The sequence below is a fragment of the Pteropus alecto genome, unplaced genomic scaffold (genome assembly GCF_000325575.1).
Source record: "Pteropus alecto unplaced genomic scaffold, ASM32557v1 scaffold196, whole genome shotgun sequence".
Taxonomy (NCBI): Eukaryota; Metazoa; Chordata; class Mammalia; order Chiroptera; family Pteropodidae; genus Pteropus; species Pteropus alecto.
Window position 1 is genome coordinate 5334848 of NW_006439717.1, and position 23048 is coordinate 5357895.

The following is a 23048-nucleotide window of genomic DNA, read 5'->3' on the forward strand; positions in this document are numbered from 1 at the left end:
ACGAAATATTCCAAGTATATAGAAAATTATAGATAATGATATAATGAATATCTATAACCACTACCTAGCCCTATTACATCTCAATATTTTATCATATTTACTTCAGATCTATTTTAAAACATAGAATAGATATGGTTAAGCTCCTTAAGTCATCCACTTTGTATCCATTTTACCCCCTGCCCATGACATATATGAAGGTTAATACTAATCCTCATTTGTTGGGTGTTGTTTCTTTGCATGGTTTTGTACCTTTTATATATCTGAATACCTACATAAACATTGTGTAGTATTGACTTGCTTGTTTTACACACATCTTGCTATATTTTATATTTAATTCTATAATTCTTTTTCTTTCAACATCACGTTTTTATAAATGTTGATTTTGAGTTATCTCAATGTTTATCCTCAGAAGTGTATAAATAAAGCCTAAGATGTATTTTTTATGTTTATGCATTCTAGAAGGAATATTTTCATTGTAAATAACTGAAAATTCCCCCCAAATATTGCGCAGAACTACAAAAGCACTTCAAAAGTATGTCTTATTGCAAAATCGCCAAATTAAACTCCATATTTGCCCATTATATGATGGAGAATTTTCTCAAAAAGGAATAAATAAGTTGACATATTAGACTATATGACACATTCTTTCCTTACTTATAAGATAACTAGATTCTGGATAACTGCAAATGTTCATCAGAATAATTTATAAAGAAGAGTTTTTTCAAGAAAAGTGTTTTTGTTAAGCAAACAGGAAAAAGAGAAGCTAAAAATATACAAACACATTTATGCTAATAATATTTGGAATGAAAAATATTGACAATATTAACTTTAATTATTAAAATGCTGACACAGAAAAGTATGATGAACTTACCTCAGTTCATATGGAATACTGTCTAATATTATTTTTTTAAATAAGAAAGAAATTCCTTAGATTTCTTAAATCACTTGAAGACTTAAAGCCACAAGAGGGAGTCTTTAGTGAAAAATCCATAGATTCACATACTTTGTGAATCTATCCTTAAATTAGTGATACAATGATAGTAAAGAACCAAACATGAGGAGAAAGTGGTGAACAGAAGGTAGAGTATTGAATCAGGTGTTTTATATGTTTCAGTAATGCACTATCTAAAGACACTGTCAATTTTTAACCAACAACAGTATTCATTAACTATCTTTGATTTGTAATGTATTATTAACAATGGCAATAACAGTAAAAGCTACATGTTATTTAACTTTTAATATATGCCATACACTATACATAGGGTACGATACATAGAAGATTACATTACATAATAAATGTATAATTTTTTTATAATTCAGTAAGGTAGGTTTTTGTGAGGTTTTTTTGTTTGTTTGGTTGGTTGTTTTTTTAGTTTGTTAGCTTTCTGTTGTAGTTGATGCTTTGTCTTAGAATTTAGGAAATTGAAATTTAGAAAGGTGAAGAAAATTTTTTTTCCAAGGTCATTTAACTAATAAGTAGCAGATTCATATGCAGATCTATCTGATTTTAAAGTAGGGTTGTCAAATTTAACAAATACAGATATAGGACAGTTATTTTGAATTTCAGATAAACAACAAATAATTTTCAATATATATATGTCTCATGTAATATTTGGAATGAATATATATTAAAAATTATTTTTGTTGTCTGAAATTTATATTTATCTGGGCATCCCCAGTTTTCACTGCCAGCCCTACTCTAAAGCTGATCTAGCATCTTAACTGCCTGCTATTCTGACTCTCAAGAACTAGGAAGTCTGCCCTGGCATGAAAGGGACCACTGTTTTTCTGGACAAGGGAAAGTCAGTAATAATCATCTAGTTGCCCCTTCAACATTACCCAATAGCTCGACGGTTCTCAAGTTTTACTGGGTGTAAATATCATCTAAGGTGCTTATTGGAAATACACGTTCTCCACCAGAATTTCTGGCTAGGCATACAAGTGTACACTTTTAACAAGCACTCCAGATGTTTCTGATGTAGGCAGTCCTTGGCTTGTTCTCTGAGAAATAGTGAAATAGCTGCCCTACTCAAGAAAAATGTAATAACATTGGGAAAATGTGTTAGAAAAAGTAAAATTATTTTAAGGGCAATGTGGGCTCTCCTATGAAATCTGACTAAAATTATTAGGAATGTAGTCTGGAAAAATATAAGCTGAGGAAAGATCCAATTCAATTTCATGTTGTTCTGATACCCATAGGTCAATAATATATTTTTTAAATGGAATAACCAATTAAACTCAATGTGAATTTGATAGTCTACTACTGTTCTTCTGGACACTGGTCATTGGAATTAAGACTGAGTCCTTGAACATGCTTTACACATCAAATTTAATATTCCCTTTTCTCCACTGCTAAGTTACTCATTTCCATGAAAAGCCTACTATAACTATTCAGGCTGGCCATGTAGGGCAGAGATGATTCAATCATTCTGAACTTCTTCCAGATTTTGAAAGTATGTACTGACCTTTAGATACTTCATGAAGATTAAGAACTTAAAATAAGAATCAATTTAAGTAAATCCGTGCAACTAAATGTTTTCCTGCTAAATGCTGCAAAGGAGCTCAAATCCCAGGAAATCTTAAAAAGATGTAATTAAATTACTTTGAGATTTAACCTCTCCACATTCTTTTGCATGTTGCCTGTAGACATTTTAATATCCACATTGTTAACCATTACAATATACTGCCTCACTTTGAATATACACGGTAATTTTTAAATCTTGTTATTTCAGTAATTTCATAAGAATGAGAGCCAGAATTGGAGGAAAGGTGTTAAACACGGAGAGGAGAGAACAAATACTAAAGACATTTTGATGGTAGAATCTTTTGCCTTTTTAATTTAGTCTTCACAAAACACTATATGATAGGTATAATTACCCTATTTTATAGATGGGGAAACTGAGGTTCAGAGAGTTAAAGTTATTTTTATAATATTATATAGCTAACAAGCAGGAGATTCATAACTTGAACTTTGCGTGGTTGAACTTAAAGACTGAGTTCTTTCCTCTAATGATACCGTTTTCATTAATTTTTCAAACATGAGTTGGAAGAATAATTTTGCATAAGAAGTGATACAGAACCAGCTTACAGAGAACTAAAGTAATTTGCTTATGAAGATATCATCAAGGAAAATGTATAGATTTTAGAAAAGGATCAAAAAACAAACTCATAGGGTATTTGGTAGAATTTATCCATGTGTCTAGAATTGTTTAGTTTCAATGGATACGTGGTTTAAGAATGCTGAAATTAAGCATTGCAAGAGATCAAAGTAGAACAACAAGAATACTCTAGTGCAGACACACAGTTGGTAGTAATAACATTGATAATGTATAAAATTTCCTTTAGTATTTATATGCATTATTGAGGACCTTCTACATTCCCATGTTTTCACAATCCTTACAACCACATATGATGGTCATAATTATCAACAGTGTTTACAGATGTAAAGGAAATCAAAAAGTTTGATTTTGAATATTCCACCTACGAAGTCACTAGCTTCATGATAAGGGTAATAAAGCCTATTCTTTTGAAGCTCACCTGAAAAACAAGGATTTTAAAAATTGGTTTGAATTTTCAGGATGATAGTTTGGTAATATGTGTCAAAACGTAAAAAACGAATATCCATTTATACAACAATTTCACTCTAAGAAATTTCCCTAAGAAGTTAAGCATTACAATAACCCCCCAAAATGGATATTAGTGTGGAAATTTATTAACCCAAGAGACACAATCAAACCAATTTTTAAAGTAATCTCCCATCCTAAAGGATTTTAAAAAGGGACTGTCTGATAGAAAATGCATAATAATTTGTCAAAGTTGGGGTAGGGTGGTGCAAGGTCACAATGGGAAAGCCACATGCCATATATTGTGAATCAACAGTAATTCGAGGATGAGGGATAAAGCACAGAAGATTGAAGGAGAAGCACAATGAGAAGCTGGAACCTGAGTTTAAGAATGACCTAGGCACTTTAGCAAAATGAATACATAATATAAAATGTGAACTCATTTGCCTTGCTATATAGTTTTCGCTATCTCCGCAAATCTTCAGTGCCTTACACAAATGACAGACTTCTTAAAAGCACCAGTGGAAACCAAAAGATTCTCACTAAAGCAATTCTAAACAAAGCTTTAAAGCATAGGAAAGATATTCCCAGAGAGAATACTGGAATGAAAAAAAAAAAAAGCACTTGAGATATTAGTAAATATGTAGGTAAATCATAAAACAATAACAATATGCTTAATTTATGGATAGAAAAATATTTTGGAAGATGGTGATATAAGCTAATAATTGGGTTTTGCCTGTTAGTTTCAAACATACATGGAAGTTATGAAAATTAATTATATGTTAAGCCATTAAGATAACGTCACTAAATTTTAAAGGATTAATATCACTCATACTTCATTTGTTAACCTTAGTGCAATTTAGAAATCACTGAGCACAGAAACCAAAAGAGTGGAACTGAGAATCTGGGACACAAAGAAAACAAAGTGAAATAATCCAAGAAGTAAAAGCAGACTACTAATGATATTATGAGGAATATGTATAATTGAATCCTCAATTCTTGTGATTCATGAAAATATAAAGAAACATTAAATTCAAAAAAAATTAGATAGGAATAAGAATTTAAGAAATTTCTTTTTTGATGAGACCTTGCTTGATCGCCCTATTTAAACTGCAGTTTAAATCTTCTGTCAACCACAGTCCGCTATTCATCTTGTTCTATTTTTCATCATTTTCTTTTTCTTCTTCTCTTTTCTTTTCTAGTGAAAGAATTTCTGCTAGTTTTTCATACTGAGTGCTTTGAATACTATAGTAGTCACATAGCAGACAATAAATAGTACCTAGCAAAAAGCAAGCACTCAATAAAAATTTTTTGAGTGAATGAAAAAATGCCTTAAAAACTTTTGGTTATGGAATAGGGTTAGTAAGAGAACAATGTTGGACCTGGACTTATATTTTTAAAAATATATATGGGAAACATTAATTCTTATTTAAATGCTCATGGAGCAGATCTTCTAGAGAGGAAGAAATTGAAGAAGTGTGAGTTAGAGATCAGCAATGGAGTGAGGTATATGAGAAGTCAGAGGTGGTGGGACCTCTCTTTCATGGGAAAGAAATGGCTTTTGAATGGAAGAGGGAAATTTTCCTTGGAAAAAAAAGAAGGAAAAAATTGTGTAGATACATGTGGGTGTATATATTTAACTGGTGTGAGAATGAAGGGCAGGGAGGTGAAGGAACAAATCGCCAATTGTGTCTTGAAAATAGAAAATTTACATGGTGAAGCTTAGATGTGATGCCTAATTGTGGTCTTCAAATAAACTTTGTAAAATGCTGTAGAAAAAAAACTAAAGAAACAAAATAACATTTTTCTTTAAGCAGCCTTTCCAATGGAAGATAAACAGAGAATTATTCTCTAGATTTGAGGGGAGAATAGTGCATGAGCTAATTCATCTACCCAGCACTGAGAATTCATTTCTTGGGGGAACTCAAATGTAATTATATTGGTGCCAACCTAGAGTTGGTCTGGAATTCATTTTTGCCATGATAGTGATGATGTGTCACACAGAGAAGCAGCAATAATATGGTTACAAAATATATACCTCAAATAGCTCAGGCTCAAGAAACTGGATTTCTTCAGTTACCACCCAACAAGACAAAACTCATAATGAATGTTAGAAAATCTATTTTCATCTTTAATGATATATTTGAATGAGTTTTGGAATATGAAGATTTTATCATCATAATGATCATTCTATGTTAATCATTTCAATGTTTTTGGATGAAACTTAGATTTTAGTTGGCTAAAATCCAAGTAATGTAGTTGTTAGAAATTTCAAACATAATCATTCAGTTCTTAAAATAAATTGAAAAAAAGGTAAATGGCCCATTTTGTAAAAACGTGTGAATTTCTCTTAGAAAAGAGATTGCTGAAAGGAACCATTTATGAGACAGGTAATTCCTCATAGATGTGACTCCACAACTGAGAAATTAGAGACCCTCTACCCTTACCTGGAAACCCTCCCCCACATGGAAGAGCCCTAAGGAGAAAGGGTAGGAGGAAAGCTAAAAGAGAGATGTCTACGAAATCCTACCCGCCCCCAGGGAAAGAAATATTTCAAAGTACAAATCCATCCCCCTCAAAAGAAGTCTAAAATTACTCTATGTTTAATTTTTTTCCATTCCAGAGGTGTTAAAACAGAACTCGGCAAAAATTTGAAAACCTGTGTGCTGGAGGGTTTGGAGGATGAGAGTAGAACAAAGTCGAGTTTTTAAAAATATGCACAAAATGTTTCTGAAATTATCACTGTGTAGGAAAAATACCTTATAAATTATAGAATTAAATTTGAAGCAGAATGAAGTAATTATATGTTGTTCCTAGGTCCTTATATACTCTGCTATTTATAAAAAATTTTCCTTCAACTTTTTATTAATAAACTATTTTTTGAGAAACAGAATAGATAGAAGAAAAAACTTTTTTTTGTTTTGAACATTTTTGCTCTTCCTGAGTAGAAAGTACATGTTCCTACATTTTTGCTCTACCTCGTCAGTATAGAACTACTAGGACTTAAAGGATCTCCTTAGCTCCTGATGTTCTGAGTTTTTGAGATGTTTAATATCAATAAAATTGCATATTCAAGCAAAGGTTAATTTTACCATGCTCATGATTCATAACATATCCATTTTGATTTCTTTATAGTTGTGAAAAAGTACAGATGTGAGAGACTAAAGATATAGACAATGGCTAAATCACATATGAAAATAGAACTCTGACCCATAACCTTTAGTAACCAGCCCAAGAAACCAACCCATTACCTACTGTGACCAGGCCAGCTAACTCTAAATCAGACTTGTAAGAATGTCAGATTGTTATCTATAGCTAGTAGTCCAGGAAGTCAACAATAACTTCCATAACATTTGGCCCTGGATGGACAGGACTTGATTAATAGCTGACTTAATTCTCTAATTTTTGTCCTCACTTTCAACTTAGGACCAACCAAAGAAAGCCCAATATGCATGCCTAATCAAGTACATAGGACACCCACGTCTAGTTTGCCTGCCTTCAGTTTCCCCATGCCAACAGCCTCCAATCAGGGCATACCTGAAGCCTTCCCTTTTCTCACTAAAAGCTTTCTCACTCTTGTTGCCTGCCTCTGAGTCTCTGCCAAGACATAAATGACAGTAGCTGACTCTCTTGCCATATTGTAAGCTTGGAGTAAATAGCCTTTGCTTGTTCTTATTTGGTCGTTCTTTGTTCATTTCCACAATTTCTGTTATTTCTACTCCAACCAGTTCAAACAGCACCTGCTCTTTCTTCAATAGGGGCTCTGTACCTCATCTATTTGTGTGGAAGTCTCTCTCTTCCCTCCCCTTCATGTCTAGTTAACTACTACTCACACTTTAGATTTCAGTTTCACAGCCCCTTCTACAGGGTTTCAACTAGGTCCAATCAATGTAGGTAGGTCAGATTCTTCTAGAACCAAATATTTCTCCTTTGAAGATATAAAAATTATTTGAATCAAATTAATATCCATCTCTCCTACTACATTTTAAGGTTCCCACAAGCAGGAACTGTGCATTTTGCTCACCATGGTATTCTGAGATCCTAGTGTCCACATAGTTCGTGCTCAATAAATATCTGCTGACTTGACAAATAAAACAGTGATTCCTACACCACTACTTTGTAAAAGAAATATACCATTTAATAATATGGTCTAGGAATGACTGACCACAGGAGTCACTAATCTTTCTGAGCCATTCACATTTTATGTAAGGCCCTGTACATTCAGTCCCATTGGAAATTTTCCCACTATCTCCCCTTGACCTTCATAAGAATCTTCATATTTTCTTAGGTATTGGACAAACTCTTTGTTTCTTTTAAGATTCTGGTATAAATGGTAGTGCCTCAAACAGCTTTGATGACTCAAGACAGATAGGCGCCCTCCGTGGCCCCCATACCTTGTCTATACTTCTGTACATTTTGCTATAATTATTTACATTTTATCCCCTTCAGATACAGAACTCCTTAAAATAAAAGCCTATGTACTATTTATCTTTGCAAAAAGGAATCACCACATGGTTGAGTAAATTACCAAGCCACAACAATTGTTGGTTTTACTGTGTGCTAACCAGGTATCAATAGATCACACACTTATTCCAATTATCCTCACAATAACTCTGTGAATTAAATAGTATTGTCTTTCTTTTGTGGGTGAAAAAGATGAGTCTGAAATAGGTGAAGTGTCTTTGAAGCTCAAACATCAATTGAATAGCAAAGATAGACTTTGAATTCAGACAGATCCTACTCCAAATTCTGTAATCTGAACTCCACTCTATTAAATATAGACTCTACATTCAATTCAGTTATCTAAAGTGCTAGTCTTGTCTAATTTTTTCTTTCTCACTTGTTCCTGAAATTCACCTTTATTGTCTCCAGACATCATGTTTAGGGTGTAAACATAAGATCATGAACTAAAATATTTAATCCTATGTCATCCTCTATGTCTACATTACTATATTGTTTAAAATATAGTTATTTTAAAAGTTGCATGCTTTTTTAAAAACATAAAATGTCATTCCTTAAAATTTAAATTCCTAAAAGAATATATTTATGTTTAAAACATATACACAAAATACTGCATTTTAATTCTTTTCATATTCTTCTGTTTTTATTTAGAAAGTTTTGGTAGGCAGTAAATTATTCTCATATTTATTTGTCTAATTTCTTTATATAACTAGGTTTCTAGATAGTTCTATGATAAGTTAAGTCCTTAGAGGTGATTTAACATCACAGAACATCAAAGCTCATTGCTGACATTAATGTGATGAAATAAAAAGCAGCAACGTTTGAACTGTTCTCAGTGTGCTATTTGCAAAATATAAAATACTCATTAAATGTAACCTAGAGTTTATAAATTGATTTACGACAACACATGAACCAAACACTACCATTTACTGTTACATGCTTTTTATTAAACACATCATGGGATCAAATTGGCAGTTAGAATACTTTATTCTTTCATATTAAATGGAAACATGAAGCTGTTGCCTGTATTTAAGAAGGTAATAACAGGCATTTGCATTTCTTTTCTAAGCATGCTACATCATCTAGAGCTCAACTAGTATTTCCTACTAAAAATAGACCTCAGTATGAAAAGGAAAGAGGCAAGGAAGAAACAACAGTTCTTTCCTCTTACAGAAAATTACATTTCTTGGATTCTCTTGTCCTAAGTAAAATGAAAAACATAGATTTTATATCCTTCTCCTTAAATCTTGGAATACCAAAAGTACACTTTAACTCTTTCTCCCAATTACTCACTTTCTTAGCATAGAGGAATTTATTTATATATATTTTCATTTATGTAGCTTTTTAACATCTGGTAAAGGCTATAAAGAGATAGTTTATATAATCCTAAAGGAAAATAGACTGAGAAAAAACTAGAACTGTATTCACTAGCCAGAAATGTGAATGCCAGACAAAGCCACCTTGGTGATATTTTCCCTTTTTCTTCTTTTTTTCCCCTATTTTTCACTTTTTTCCCCATGATTAGAACTAAAGTCAAAGATCATACATCTGCATATGTGCAATATATAGCATTGGCACACACTGTATGTTGTCCCAAAGTCAAGAATAATGAGATGTGATTTTGTTTTCTACCTGATACTACTATTAAGTAAACTGCCATGGTAATGACTGCGCCACTCTCCCCAATGTTCATGTTTTAACATTTTCATTGTTGAAAAGAATAAAATAGAAAAACATTGGAGGATGGAGGGATGCAAGGAAGGTGTTGTAAGAAAACTTCTGAAATCCTAACTGGGAATATATTTATCAAAACAAAGTGTTTCACTTGACTCAAGCAGTCTTTGTGATTTTAAAATTAAAGTTCGCACCCCTAATTTCATCAAATCTAAGATGTCAATCACTTATAAGATACATTCTGATTTCAGAGTTGTTAAAATGTGAAAACAAATATATTTTAGTAATAATGTAAATGTCTGGATTTCTGGGTTCTTTCAGCAAGACAAAATATTTGACCACATCAGGGCTGGGAAACCCAAGGGCAACAATAGTTTGTCAAGTAGTAGCTACTGCATTTGGTTTCCATTCCTACTTTCCCCACTCCCTCTCTCCCTTCCTTTTTCTGTCATTAATTCCATACATATTCATTTAGTGTCTACTAAGAGCAAGGCACCATCCTAGGCTATTCTAAGAAGATGTGTGTGCTCGTGTGTGTACTTATACATTTTTTAAAATTTTCCTAATCCTATTCTTATCTCATAGTCTTAGCTCTTGCATTTCTTTTAATTCTCTTTATTTGTTTCCCCTCTCCCATCCTCTCGATGCTTCCTTTCCACTCATCTTGGAGACAAGAGGGATGATCTGACTTCCACTTTCTCCAGTTCCCTCTCTTCCTGTGTGCTGTTATTTTTCTACCATGTGTACTCTACAAAATGTAACCTTCAATTAATGCTACACTTATTATTTTTCCGTATGCACATAGAGAACATCACATAAATATTTAAACTGGAACTTCTACAAACTCAGAGCACTAACATGACTGGACCCTCATTGCTGCCTGACAATCATGTAACTTGTGTCTAATCAGTAAACTTTTTCATTTTTCTTAGTAATAAGTAACTCTCTATAGTTTAAGATTTCTCTAGAGAAGTAATTACCCTAAACTGCATGATGAGATCCAGAAGACGGCTTGGAGAGAATAGAAGTGAAACTCTCTAGAATAGCACCATCTGTAAGAAATATAATGTGTGACATATCTAATTCTAAATTTTCTAGTAACCACATTAAAAAAGTAAGACTAAACAGATGAAATTTGATAATATATTTCATTTAACCCAATATATCTAAAATACTATTTTAATGTATAATCAAGATAAAATATATATGACACATAACAATAATAAGGCATTTTACACTCATTTTTCATATTAAGTCTTTGCAATCAGGAGTGCATTTTACACTTAGCACATCACAGTTAGAGCTAGCCACATTTCTAATGCTCAATAGCCACATGTGACTAGTGGTTCTACACTGGACAGAGCAGGTCCTGAGCTAAGGAGGTCAAAGAATGGTGAAGTTTGGGGATGAGATGTGTTCACTATATAGCTGCTAAAATTTCCTTGGATCTTCATGGAACTCAGCTATCATATAAGAAGACTGTGAATGAGATACCAAAGATTTTGATGACCTGAAGAAAGGGAGCAGATTAGAACAGTCAGGTATGCCTTCTGGTCATTAAGAGAATTATTGAAAAGGACTTTATTTCTACCTACATAGCTCATCTTCATGATGTTTATATCGAGAAGAGTGTGAGTATATAGGAAATTCCTTTACAGGGTTTTCAAGGTTTTCTTTTCTGTACTAAGGATTACAACTGTCATTTCATCTAGCTATAATCATTTCAAAGTTATAAATTTACTTTTTTTCTATAAGGAAAACATTGCAGTAAAACTTCAGATTTTAATTTTTAAAAATGCTATCTAAGCATTTCCACGTACCTGGAGAGTTATGTCACTGCTGTCAACACAAAATCTCCATGGAAAGTGTGACTATGAAAACACCAATATCTAGTGAATAAGACATGCACACAGCTTCATCTTCTGTATCTATCTACCATCAATCAATGTATTGCCATTTTGGGGGAGAAAAAAATAAATGTTAAATGGCCAAGGGTATTTAAAATTGATTTTTAATATATGATTATAGCCACATATCATTTTCTATATAAAAGCAATAACCTGTTTCAATTGACTCTGGAAAATGAAAATGAGTTTCTGCTTCCTCAAAACTAAATTATAATGTTACATTTTTTAAATGTCTTGATCATTCTGTCAAGTGAGGGTCACCTCCAAAAGACACTTCAGTGTATTTGACTGGATGCCACATATGTGAGTTTATACATCATCATTCTCTCTGATGCCAATAATCGGTTCTTGGTTATGTGATTGAAAAGTGAACTAAAAGTTTCCAAAGCCATTTTTAAAACTACGATATCCATGCATTAATCTTGTTCAAGAGGGTGTAACTGATTCCAGAAACAAAAATAGGCCCACTAAAATTCTACCATCTCTTTCTCTTCAAAATCCAATCATTGCTAAACCACTTCATTGCCTATTGACACCAGAAGACAAAGCAAATCAAAATATCAAAAACACCATTAAGACAGATGTTAGAGACATCAAGCATTTACTGGTTTATGGCTCTGTGCTAGTGCATTATGATAAATATAAACTATTATTTCTTACTGCTGTTATTTCATGTTATGGTGTTGCATCTGTGTAAAAAAAAAAAAAAAAAAAAAATGCCAGGTGGCATTGAGAAACCAATTGCTCACTATGCAAGAACAATGACATATACGTTACACATAAACTGATATATTTCCAGCAGTTACAAGGGAACCAATAATTCCCATAACCATTGTTGCTAGGCTTTTAAAATTAATAGAGTACAGACCCCCTTGGAATATTCTTTGGAGATTCTTCTCTAAGGATAACCATACATCCTTAATTATGTAACCATAGAGGCAGCTTTGAACTTTCTGCTATCCACTTCCAAGCTTAGAAAACTACACTTTCAAAAACTCTTTACCTCACTAGCTATTGGTTTCTGCTTACATTGTCCTTCTTCCATCATATGGTAGAAGATAACCTTTTCATACCACTTTGTGATGATGAAATGAGCAGTACAACAACTACCCAAAGAATAATTTTTCAGCCTCAGTCTTCCACTCATAATTGACTCTTGTTTCTTGGGAAGCCTTTTTGTGTTGTTGTAAGAGGTGATTTTTATGTTAGCTTGGATGTATTCAAACAACATATTTAGAAACTCTTTGCATTAAATTGCTGACTAAGAATTAGGTATGGTGACATAGAACAGACTATGATATTAAAAGTAATCTAAATGTTTGTAGTATATGCCACATGAAGACCCTGAATAAAGAAATATTAGTCAACAACTTTGACTTTTCTTAGACTGTTCCAAAGGGAAAACTATTATTATTATTATAGATACTGCCTAGCATCTACTGTAAATCTGACAGCAACAACCACAGCTCAACAAATTATTTATAGCACATGAATTATTCAGCAATCTCATTTGATGCAATAGCTTTGCATTGACTTAAATTGACTTTAAAGAGTTTTTCAAAGATTTCTAGTCATGGTGGTACTATGAATTTAAGCTCTAAAACCTCTTCATCTCAGTCCAAACATATAGCAATGATAAAATACTAGATAAAAATATATAGCTGTATTTTAAGTTAAAATCCCTGTGAACCAGGAAAAAAGCTCCATAGAGGATGAAGATGTGGCCTTGAGAGACCCTAGGTCTAAAAGAGACTGGGAATTAAGTTCCTACAGGCTAACAAGAACAAAAAAGCACCAAATACAGATTGAAGAGCTGGATCCAAGATCATGACAGAAAACCAGGGGCTGGGGTAGGACTTTTCTACTTTTAAAGAGATCAGAGAATTCTACAATTGCTGAATGGAGCTGTGGCTTTTGAAAGCTACTAGAGAGAGCAGAAGCAGCTAACCGAGCAGCACCTGGGACAAACTACCTGCTGACTTGGTGACTAAATTTGCAAAATGTGAATCTTCCAATTATATACAGAAATGTAACTTTAAGAAAAAGAAGCAACAAAATCAATTAAAAGGAGTTACATTCACTTGGGAAAATGTAAATGAATTTTAAAATGATTTAAACATATGTTAATCCTCAAGTAGGTAAAGGAAAATAACCATAAAAATAACTTACAAAATACATGTAGATAGCTATAAATTAAGGTCAAATGAGTATCCAAATGACCAGTTAGTAATCTTTGAAATGAAAAATACAGCCACTGGATTGAAGAACTCAATAGATAGGAATTCTAGACTGGACCTAATCGCAGAAAAAATGTGATAGTTCTTAAAATTCAGCCAAAATAAAGCACAGAGATATAAAGAGGGGGGGAAAAAAGTAAATTGGAGAAATAATGGTTAGATGGAAAGGCCCCAGGTTAGTTCCAGAAGTGGAGAATAAAGGAAATTGTAAGGAAACTGTCAAAGAGATAATGGCTGAGAATGCCCAGAACTGAAAGAAAAAAAAAAAAACAAAAAAACTTCTGAGGCTAAAATAGTACATTAAGAGCAGAGTAGGATGAATAAAATTTACACCCAGATACATCATAATGAAATGGAAGAATATCAAGCATGAAGTGACAATTCCAAAAGCTACCAGAGAGAAAAGACAGGTGGCCAATAAAGGGTCAAATTAGACTGACAGCAGATTTCTTATACACCAAAATACATTTCAAAAGTAGTCTAAAGTCAAGTTGTTTTTTTTTTATTAGTGACTTCATTTTTTTAGAGCAGTTTAGGTTTACAACAAAATTGAAAAGGGAGTACAAAGATTTCTCATACACTCCCTGCCCCGCACATGTAAAACTCCACCATTAACAACATCACTCACCAGAATGGTTCCTTTTTTACCAAGGATAATTCTACACTGATACATCATAAGCACCCAATGTCCATAGTTTATTTTAGGGTTCACCATTGGTGGCTTCTTTCACTTAGAAATATGCTTTTAAGGTTATTCCATACTTTTTATGATTTGATAGTTTGTGTCTTTTTAGCATGAAATAGTAATTCCATTGTCTAGATCCACCAGTTTATTTATCCATTCACCTACTGAAAGATATCTTGGTTGTTTCCAAGTTTCAGTAATTATTAATGAAGCTGCTATAAACATCTGTGTGTAGGTTTTTGTGTGGACGTAAGTTTTCAGTTCCTTTGGGCAAATATCAAGGAATGTGATTGCTGAATCATATGGTAAAAGTATGTTTTGTTTTGTAAGAAACTATCAAATTGTCTTTCAAAATGGCTATGCTATTTTTGTATTCCCATCAGCAATGTAGAAAAGTTCCTGTTGTTTCAGGTCTTTGTCAGCATTTGATTTTTGTCAGTGTTTAGAATTTAGCCTCTTCTAATAGATACATAGTGGTATCTCATTGTTGTTTTGATTTGTATTTCCCTGCTTACATATGATGTGGAACATCTTTTCATATGCTTATTTGCTGGTTGTATATCTTCTTTGCTGGGGTGTCTATTAAGATCTTTGGCCTCCTTTTTAAATCGAATTGTTTTCTCATTGTTCAGTTTTAAGAGTTCTTTGCATATTTTGGATAACAGTCCTTAATCAAATGTGTCTTTTGCAAATATTTCCTCCTAGTTTGTTCATTCTGCTGACATTTATCACAGAGCAGAATTTTTTGATTTTAATGAAGTTCGGCTCATCGATCTTTTTTTTTTTTTAATGGATCATGTCTTTGGTGTTGTATCCAAAAAGTCATCACCATATCCAAAGTAATCTAGATTTCCTCCTACGTTATCTTCTAGAAATTTTATAGTTTTGCGTTTTACTTTTACATCTATGATCCATTTCGAGTTAATTTTTGTAAAGGGTATAAAGTCTATGTTTGGATCCCCTTGCTCCTTTTTTATTGTGCTCAATATCTAGTTGTTCCAGAACCATTTGCTGAAGAGACTATCTTTGTTCCATTGTATTGCCTTTGTTCTTATGTCAAAGATAAGATCATTATATTTATGGGAGTCTATTTCTGGGCTCTCTATTCTGTTCCACTGATCTACATCTATTCTTTTGCTAATACCATGCTATCTTGAATATTGTATATTTATCTTAAGTCTTGAAGCTGCGTAGCTTCAGTCTTATGACTTTATTCTTCACTTTCAATATTGTGTTGGCTCTTCTAGGTCTTTTGACTTTACTTACAAATTGTAGAATCAATTTGTTGATATTCATAAAATAGCTTGCTTGGATTTTAATTGAGATTGCATTGAATCTATAGATCAAGTTAGAAAACACTGATATCTTGATAATATTGAGTCTTCCCATCCATGAATATGTCTGTTTATTTAGTTTTTCTTTGATTTTGTTCATCAGAAATTTTTAGATCTTATACATATTTTGTTAGATTTATACCTAAGTGTTCAATTTCTTTGAATGCTAATGTAAATGGTATTGTGGGGGTATTTTCCAGCTTCATTGAGATATAATTGACATACACCATTTGACATACAATATTGTATAAGTTTAAAGTACACAATGTATTGATATGATACATTTATGTATTGCAAAATGAGTACCACCATTGCATTAGATAACATTTTTTTCATCCTGTCACATAATTACTTCTATTTCTGTGGTGAGAACATTTAAGATCTGCTCTCCTAACAACTTTCAGGTATACAATACAGTATTTTTAGCTATAATCACCATGTTGCACATTAGATCCCCGGAACTTGTTAATCTTATAATTAGAAGTTTATACCTTTTGGCCATTATCTTCCTATTTACCCCACACCCTAGTCCTTGGTAACCACTACTCTACTCTGTTTCTGTGAGTTTGGCGTTGATAGATTCCACATAGAAGTGATATCATACAGTATTTGTCTTTTTCTGTCTGAGTTATTTCACACAACATAATGCTCTCAAGGTTCATACAAGTTGTTGCAATGGCAGGATTTCCTTCTTTCTCATTCATATATATATGATATGTATATCATATATGATTATATATTATGTATAATATATAATGTTATATATTACATGTTACATAAATTACTAATATATAAATAATATGTTCATCTATTTATATCTATTTTTCTATCAATATCTATCATCTATCCATCATTTATCATCTATCAATCATCTACCATCTATCTACCCATCCATTCATAATCTGTCTACTTACCTACCTACCTAAATCAATCACATCTTCTTTATCCATTCATTTGTTGATGTACACTTAGGTTATTTCCATATCTTGGATATTGCGAATAATGCTGCAATGAATTTGGGGGTACAGATATCTTTGAGACTGTTTTCATTTCTTTTGGATATACACCCAGAAGTGGGATTCTGGATCATACGGTAGTTTTATTTCTGTGTTTTTAATTTCAAATTTCACTTGTTCATTTTTGGTATATAGAAGAGTGATTGACTTTTGTAAAATATTAACCTTGTATCCTATAACCTTATTATAATTATTTATTACTTCCAGGAGGGGTTTTTTTTTTGTAGACTCTTTTTGATTTTTCTGCATAGATAATCATGTCATCTGTGAATAAAGAAAATTTTATGTCCTCCTTCTCAATTTGTATACTTTCTATTTCCTTTTCTTGCCTTACAACATTAGAATAGACTTCCAATACAATGTTGAAAAGAAGTGCTGAGAGGAGACATCTTTGCCTTGTACATGATCATAGTGGGGGAGCTTCAAATTTTCCACTATTAAGTGTGATGTTAGCTATAGATTTTTATAGATAACCTTTATCAGGTTGAGACAGCTCTCCTCTATTCCTAGTTTACTGAGAGGTTTTTTATTTATTTTTTTATCTTGAATGGGTGTTGGATTTTATTAATGCTTTTTCTGCATCTATTGATATGATCACATGAATTTTTCTTTTTCAGTCTGTTGATTTTTTAATTGACTTCTGATTGTCAAACTAGCCTTGTATAACTGGGCTAAATCGCACTTGATTGTTGTGTATAGGTCTTTTTTAACTTCTTTTGGATTCAGTTTGCTAATATTTCATTGAGGCTATTTTGCATCCAAATTCTTGAGAGATATTCCTTCTTCCTGTCCTTTGTATTATTGCTATTATTCATTTCCCTATAACATATATAAGTATATATAACATATATATCACATACATAAGCACACGTAATCAAATGCATTATTGCCATTATTATTTTGGGCAAATTGTTATTTGTTAGATCAATTATAAACAGGAAATTTAAAAAAAAATTATTTTACCTTTACCTATTCCTTCTCTGATGCTTTTCCTTTCTTTGTGTAGATCTAAAGTTCTGATCTGTATTATTTTCTTCCCTTTAAAAAACTTCTTTTAATATTTCATGGAAGGCAGTTCTACCGGCAACAAATTCCAATTTTTGTTTGTCTTAGAAAATATTTATTTCTCCTTCACTTTTGAAGAATAATTTCACCGAGTTCAGAATTCTAGGCTGATTTTTTTTTTCTCTTAATACTTTAAATATTTTACCTGCATGCATGGTTTCTGAGAAGTCAAATGTAATTCTTATCTTTGTTCCTCTATAGCTAAGGTGGAAAGGTGTTCCCCCCGCCCCCACCACCCCCGCCTTTGGCTTCTTTCATGATTTTTCTTTTATCTTTGATTTTCTATATTTTGGAAATAGTAATGACAAAGTGTAGAGTTTTTTGGCATTTCTCCTGCCTAGTCTTCTCTGCGCAACTCTAATGTATACTTTAACACCTGACATTACCTGGAGGAAGTTTTCGGTCATTATGTTTAGAACTTTTCTTCTGTTTCTTTCTTCATTTTCCTTCTGATATTCCCATTACGTATATGTTACACACTTTATAGCTGCCCCACAGTCATTAAATATTCTGTTTTGTTCAGTTTTTGTTGTTTTTTGCTTTTTGGTTTTCAAGGATTCTATTGCTATTTCCTTTAGCTCAGACTCTTTCCTCAGCCATGCCTAGTCTACTAATAAGCCCATCAAAAGCATTCTTTATTTGTGTTACTGTGTTTTTAATCTCCAGCACTTCTTTTTGATTCTTTCTTAGGATTTCCATCTCTCTTCCTACATTGCCCACCTGTTCTTGCATGCTGTCTACTTTATCCATTGGAGCCCTTTGCATATTAACCATAGTTATTTTAAATTCCCTATGTGCTAATTCCAAACTCCCAGCCATGTTTAATTCTGATGGTTGTTTTGTCTTTTCAAAATGTACTTTTTGCCTTCTGCTATACCTTGTAATTTTTTCTTAATAGCTGAACATAAGGTACTGGGTAAAAGGAACTTCTGTAAATAGTCCTTTAGTAATGCGTTATTAAGGTTTAGAGGGAAGGGAAGAATTCTATAGTTGTTTGATTAGGCCTCAATCTTTTACTGAGTCTATGCCTCTGGACTGTGAACTGCACAAGTGTTTCTCAGTGTTTTTTCTCCCTATTTAGGTGGGACAGGATGGCTACAGTGGGCTGAAATTGGGTAGTACCCAGTTTAAGGAAACTAGTTAACCAAAGCCTAACTGAAAGCAGGCCATGTTAAGAATAACAGAGAGCTCTGGCATATTTCAAAATTATTCCACCACCCCCGATGAAGCAGGAGATTTTTCTCCAATGTTTACTGTGGGAATCTGGTCGAACTCTTAAAAGTAAATCTCACAATATTGTGGGGGTGCCCCTATGACTGGGTCCCCCTGGAATTTTTACTCTCAGACGTATCCACACTGAGCTTCCAACAATTCATCAGTTACAGTTCAGGCTTTCTTACCACAGCACTGGTTTCCTTGAAGGATTCTGTTCCCGAGTCTCTGTTCCAATGAGCCACGACTCTCCGTATTTGCCTGTCTGACTTTCCAATCTTGGTGGCAGCAGTTTGCCCTGTGTCCTCACCTCTATTATGCATCCAGAAAAAGTTGATTTTTTTTCAATCTGTTCAGCTTTTTACTTGTTGTTGGTCAGAGTGGTGATTTCCAAGCCTTTTATATATTGAACTAGAAACCAGAAGTCTGAAGTCAAGTTTTCAGTCTTAAGGAAGCTGAGCAATTGTTGTAATATCTAGGTACAAAGCCAAGTGAGCCAGGCACGAAGGGTAGCAGTTGGCAGGAGGGAAAGTTTGATGTGGCCAATGATTCTGCAATCATTTCTGAACTGAAGGGCAGGCGGTTAAGGCAGATTTAATTCAGCTCCTACTGCTGTGAACATTGGTATTTCATAGGTGATTAAACAGGAAGTTCACTTCCAGAATAGCATTTCCCAAACCTATGCCATGGAACATTCAGGAATGAATAAAAGTCTCTGTCAAATTAACAGAAAGGTTTCATTGTCAAATATGATTGGAAACTACTGGGAGAAACAAAATTAGGCTTTTTCACAATAGAGTTTATCAGATCCTTTGCTATATCAATATGCCCTGTAAATCTCCAAGATGGGTGTTTAGAATGCAGGATGTTAAGATTTTCAAACTTGTTTGAATTTAGATCACTATTTCCTTAAAAGGACTAATAAGATAATCCACAGCACATACTTTGGAGGAACGGTTTTTTTTAGATTTATCTAGTCTTAACCTTTTCACTATATTTTCTGAGAACTCTCCAGAGACACAAGGTAAAGTAAGCAAAAAAAAAAAAAAAATTGTTTTGCAGTCACTATAAAACTCACCACAAACTGCCCACCCCTGATGATTAAACACCATGTTAAAGTGGAGTCTTACATATGCCAGATTGCCCTGTAGTTCAATCATACTTTTGTCCATTTTGCAATCCACTCCTCTTTGCCTTCAATGATTCAGGGTGGAGTCATTTTTGCAGCTATAAATGTCGCTTGTTAAAGACTTGGTCATTCTTTACATATTTTATTGCTTTAGGAACCTGCTTAGAGTTTGAGTTAAAGCAATCCCAGAATCACATGTTAATCACCCTTAATGTGCAGAGTCCACAAACAATGAATAATTCATCTGGTCTTCTATTTTGGGACATAGAGGTGTTTCTCTTGAATAAACAACTAATGCCTCTTAGAAAGAGTATTATTGAAAGGAACAGAACTTCTGAATTGTTTTCATCTTAATGAAAAATCTGATCTTCCCATTCTTGTCCCTAGAATGACAACTGTAAAAGTCAGGTAGATACACCAGTCCGTATATCCTCATATAACTAGTCCTGGAGGGTCTTTTAATATAAGACTTCATGTAGAAAAAAAAAAAAAAAGAATTATACAACAATTAGTAAAACCACAATGAAGCATAAAAACAAAGTTCAGCTTTCTATGTAAATAACAATAATAACATCTAGCACTTACATAGTGTTCACCGTGACCTAAAAGTCTAGGTAATTTTTACACCTGAACCTATTTAATCCTTATGAAAATCCTAGGAGACATAGAAGGTGGCCTTAACATCTGGAAACACTGACAACAGACATTATAAATGACTTATAGGTCTTATATTACAGTAGATGATCTGTTCAATGTGCTGTGTGAAGTTGCAATGAATGTGGTGCATTAATTTATTCCCATCAGTCCCTGTGCATGCATCTGTGATGTGTTGCCTCAGACAATCTCTGCGTTTTCATTGAATAAACCTGTCTTCTAGCAAAACCCAGGAGAAGTAAATCAGAGGGGTTCAACCTGTAAAAAATAAAATTCAATAACATAATAACATAATGACATATATGCTTCTGGATTTTATAGTTGCTGTGTATTATTAGCTCCATTTTAAAGATGAGGAAATGGAGGCTCAGAAAAGTTAAGTAATTTGCTCAAGGTCGCAGAGCTGGGGGTGTTGAAAAAATGATTTAAATCAAGGCTGTCTGACTATAGGTTTCATGCTCTTATTGGAACCATCAATAAATAAGATAACCTATAAGTAACGTACAGTAGGATTTTGATATGAATTTGCATTCTCTATGTTTGTCTGGTAAAAAATTTTTAACTTTTATTCTCTATTTGTGTCCTGCTCTGTTGTAGAGTGAGGGAGTTCATTTATCTTTATTATGGATTTTATTTCTTATAATTGGAAAACTTTTTAGACTTTCTCGGTGCCAAATCACTGCTGAAAAGTACTCATGAGCAACAAGACTGACCTCTCCTGCTACTTTGAGAGCTGATACAATAATATTCCATTTATTTTATATGGAAAGAATAACTTCCAATTGGTTCCAAGCTGAACAAGAACTGACTAAATGCATGCATAACATTATACTTCCTGTTAGACTCTGTCAGATGGCCACCAAGTTTCCAATATCTTAGGTTGACTGTTAATTTCATGACTCTTGTCATGCAGGTCACTCTACATGCAATTATATTCATGGCTATATACACATACATCTATGATAAAGTGGAAAGAATTTCAAAGAGAACAGTTTTCTCATTTCCTTTTACATGTTAACATGACTTCCTAATTCTATTTTTTCCTTAAATGGCAAATTCCTAAATGACCTCCCTCTAAAGAATGATACCTCAGATCAAAAATAAATTTTGATGGTCTATAGCCTTCAGAGAGAAAAGTCAACTATTAAGAATCTGTTCTTTAATATAGGACTTCTTATAAGTTTATGTACAATCAAGAGACTATTACAACCAGCTTTGAAATTATTAGTGATGAACAGTTTCCACAGGAAAAAAAATGTCATAAAGAATGTAGAATCTAAAGGAAATATGAATTGAGACAAGGGAGCAAGGGAAGAAGGCAGTAAGGACAGAAGGGAGGGAGGGAGGAAGAAGAGAAGGAAAGGGAGGAAAAGAAGAAAGATTGACGATTTAGAGAGAAACTGATGTATGTCCATTTAAGAATGTGGGGTTGGGGGGACAAAGGGAGTATCTGGCTTCAGTAGGTCACATACAGTTAGAAAAACAGACATTAAAGGTCTTGTTTTGAATACATTTTTTATTGGTTTCTGAAATTTAACATCTGTGTCCAGAAAAAGTCCACCACTTTGAGTAAGAAAGAATGATGGGGCTGGATCATCTCTGCCAGTGACTTGCTAGACATATTACTAATGATCAGGAATGAGTTACAAAAATAGTTAGCTCTGGAACAGAACAAAAGGGAATGAATAGTCTCCAAGAAAGGTTATTATTCATGCTCGGATAACCTGTTCCAATAGCCTATTCTTGGATAACAACAATCTTAATAGGACTGAACCTATAATATTTAATGCTTTTTAAACTCACATATTTTAACTTTTGAGATTAGTAATTGAAATTTTGGAAGCTAATAAGTTTCTCAATTTCTAGAGGAAATAAATTTTGTTATAGAAGGAATATCCACACCAGGCTATATTTTTCTGAATAAGAAAACCTTGAGTCTAAGGCATTCATGAAATGTCAAAAATAAGTTTTTACCTGGAAAGTTTTACTTTGCAGTTTTAAAAAAATAAACTATGTCTCAACCATTAAAGTAGCAGCTTAAAACCGTTTGCCTTTTTTCGCTAAGGTGAAAGACTCATAGAGAAGATCCCATGGAAAACAAGAAGTATGTA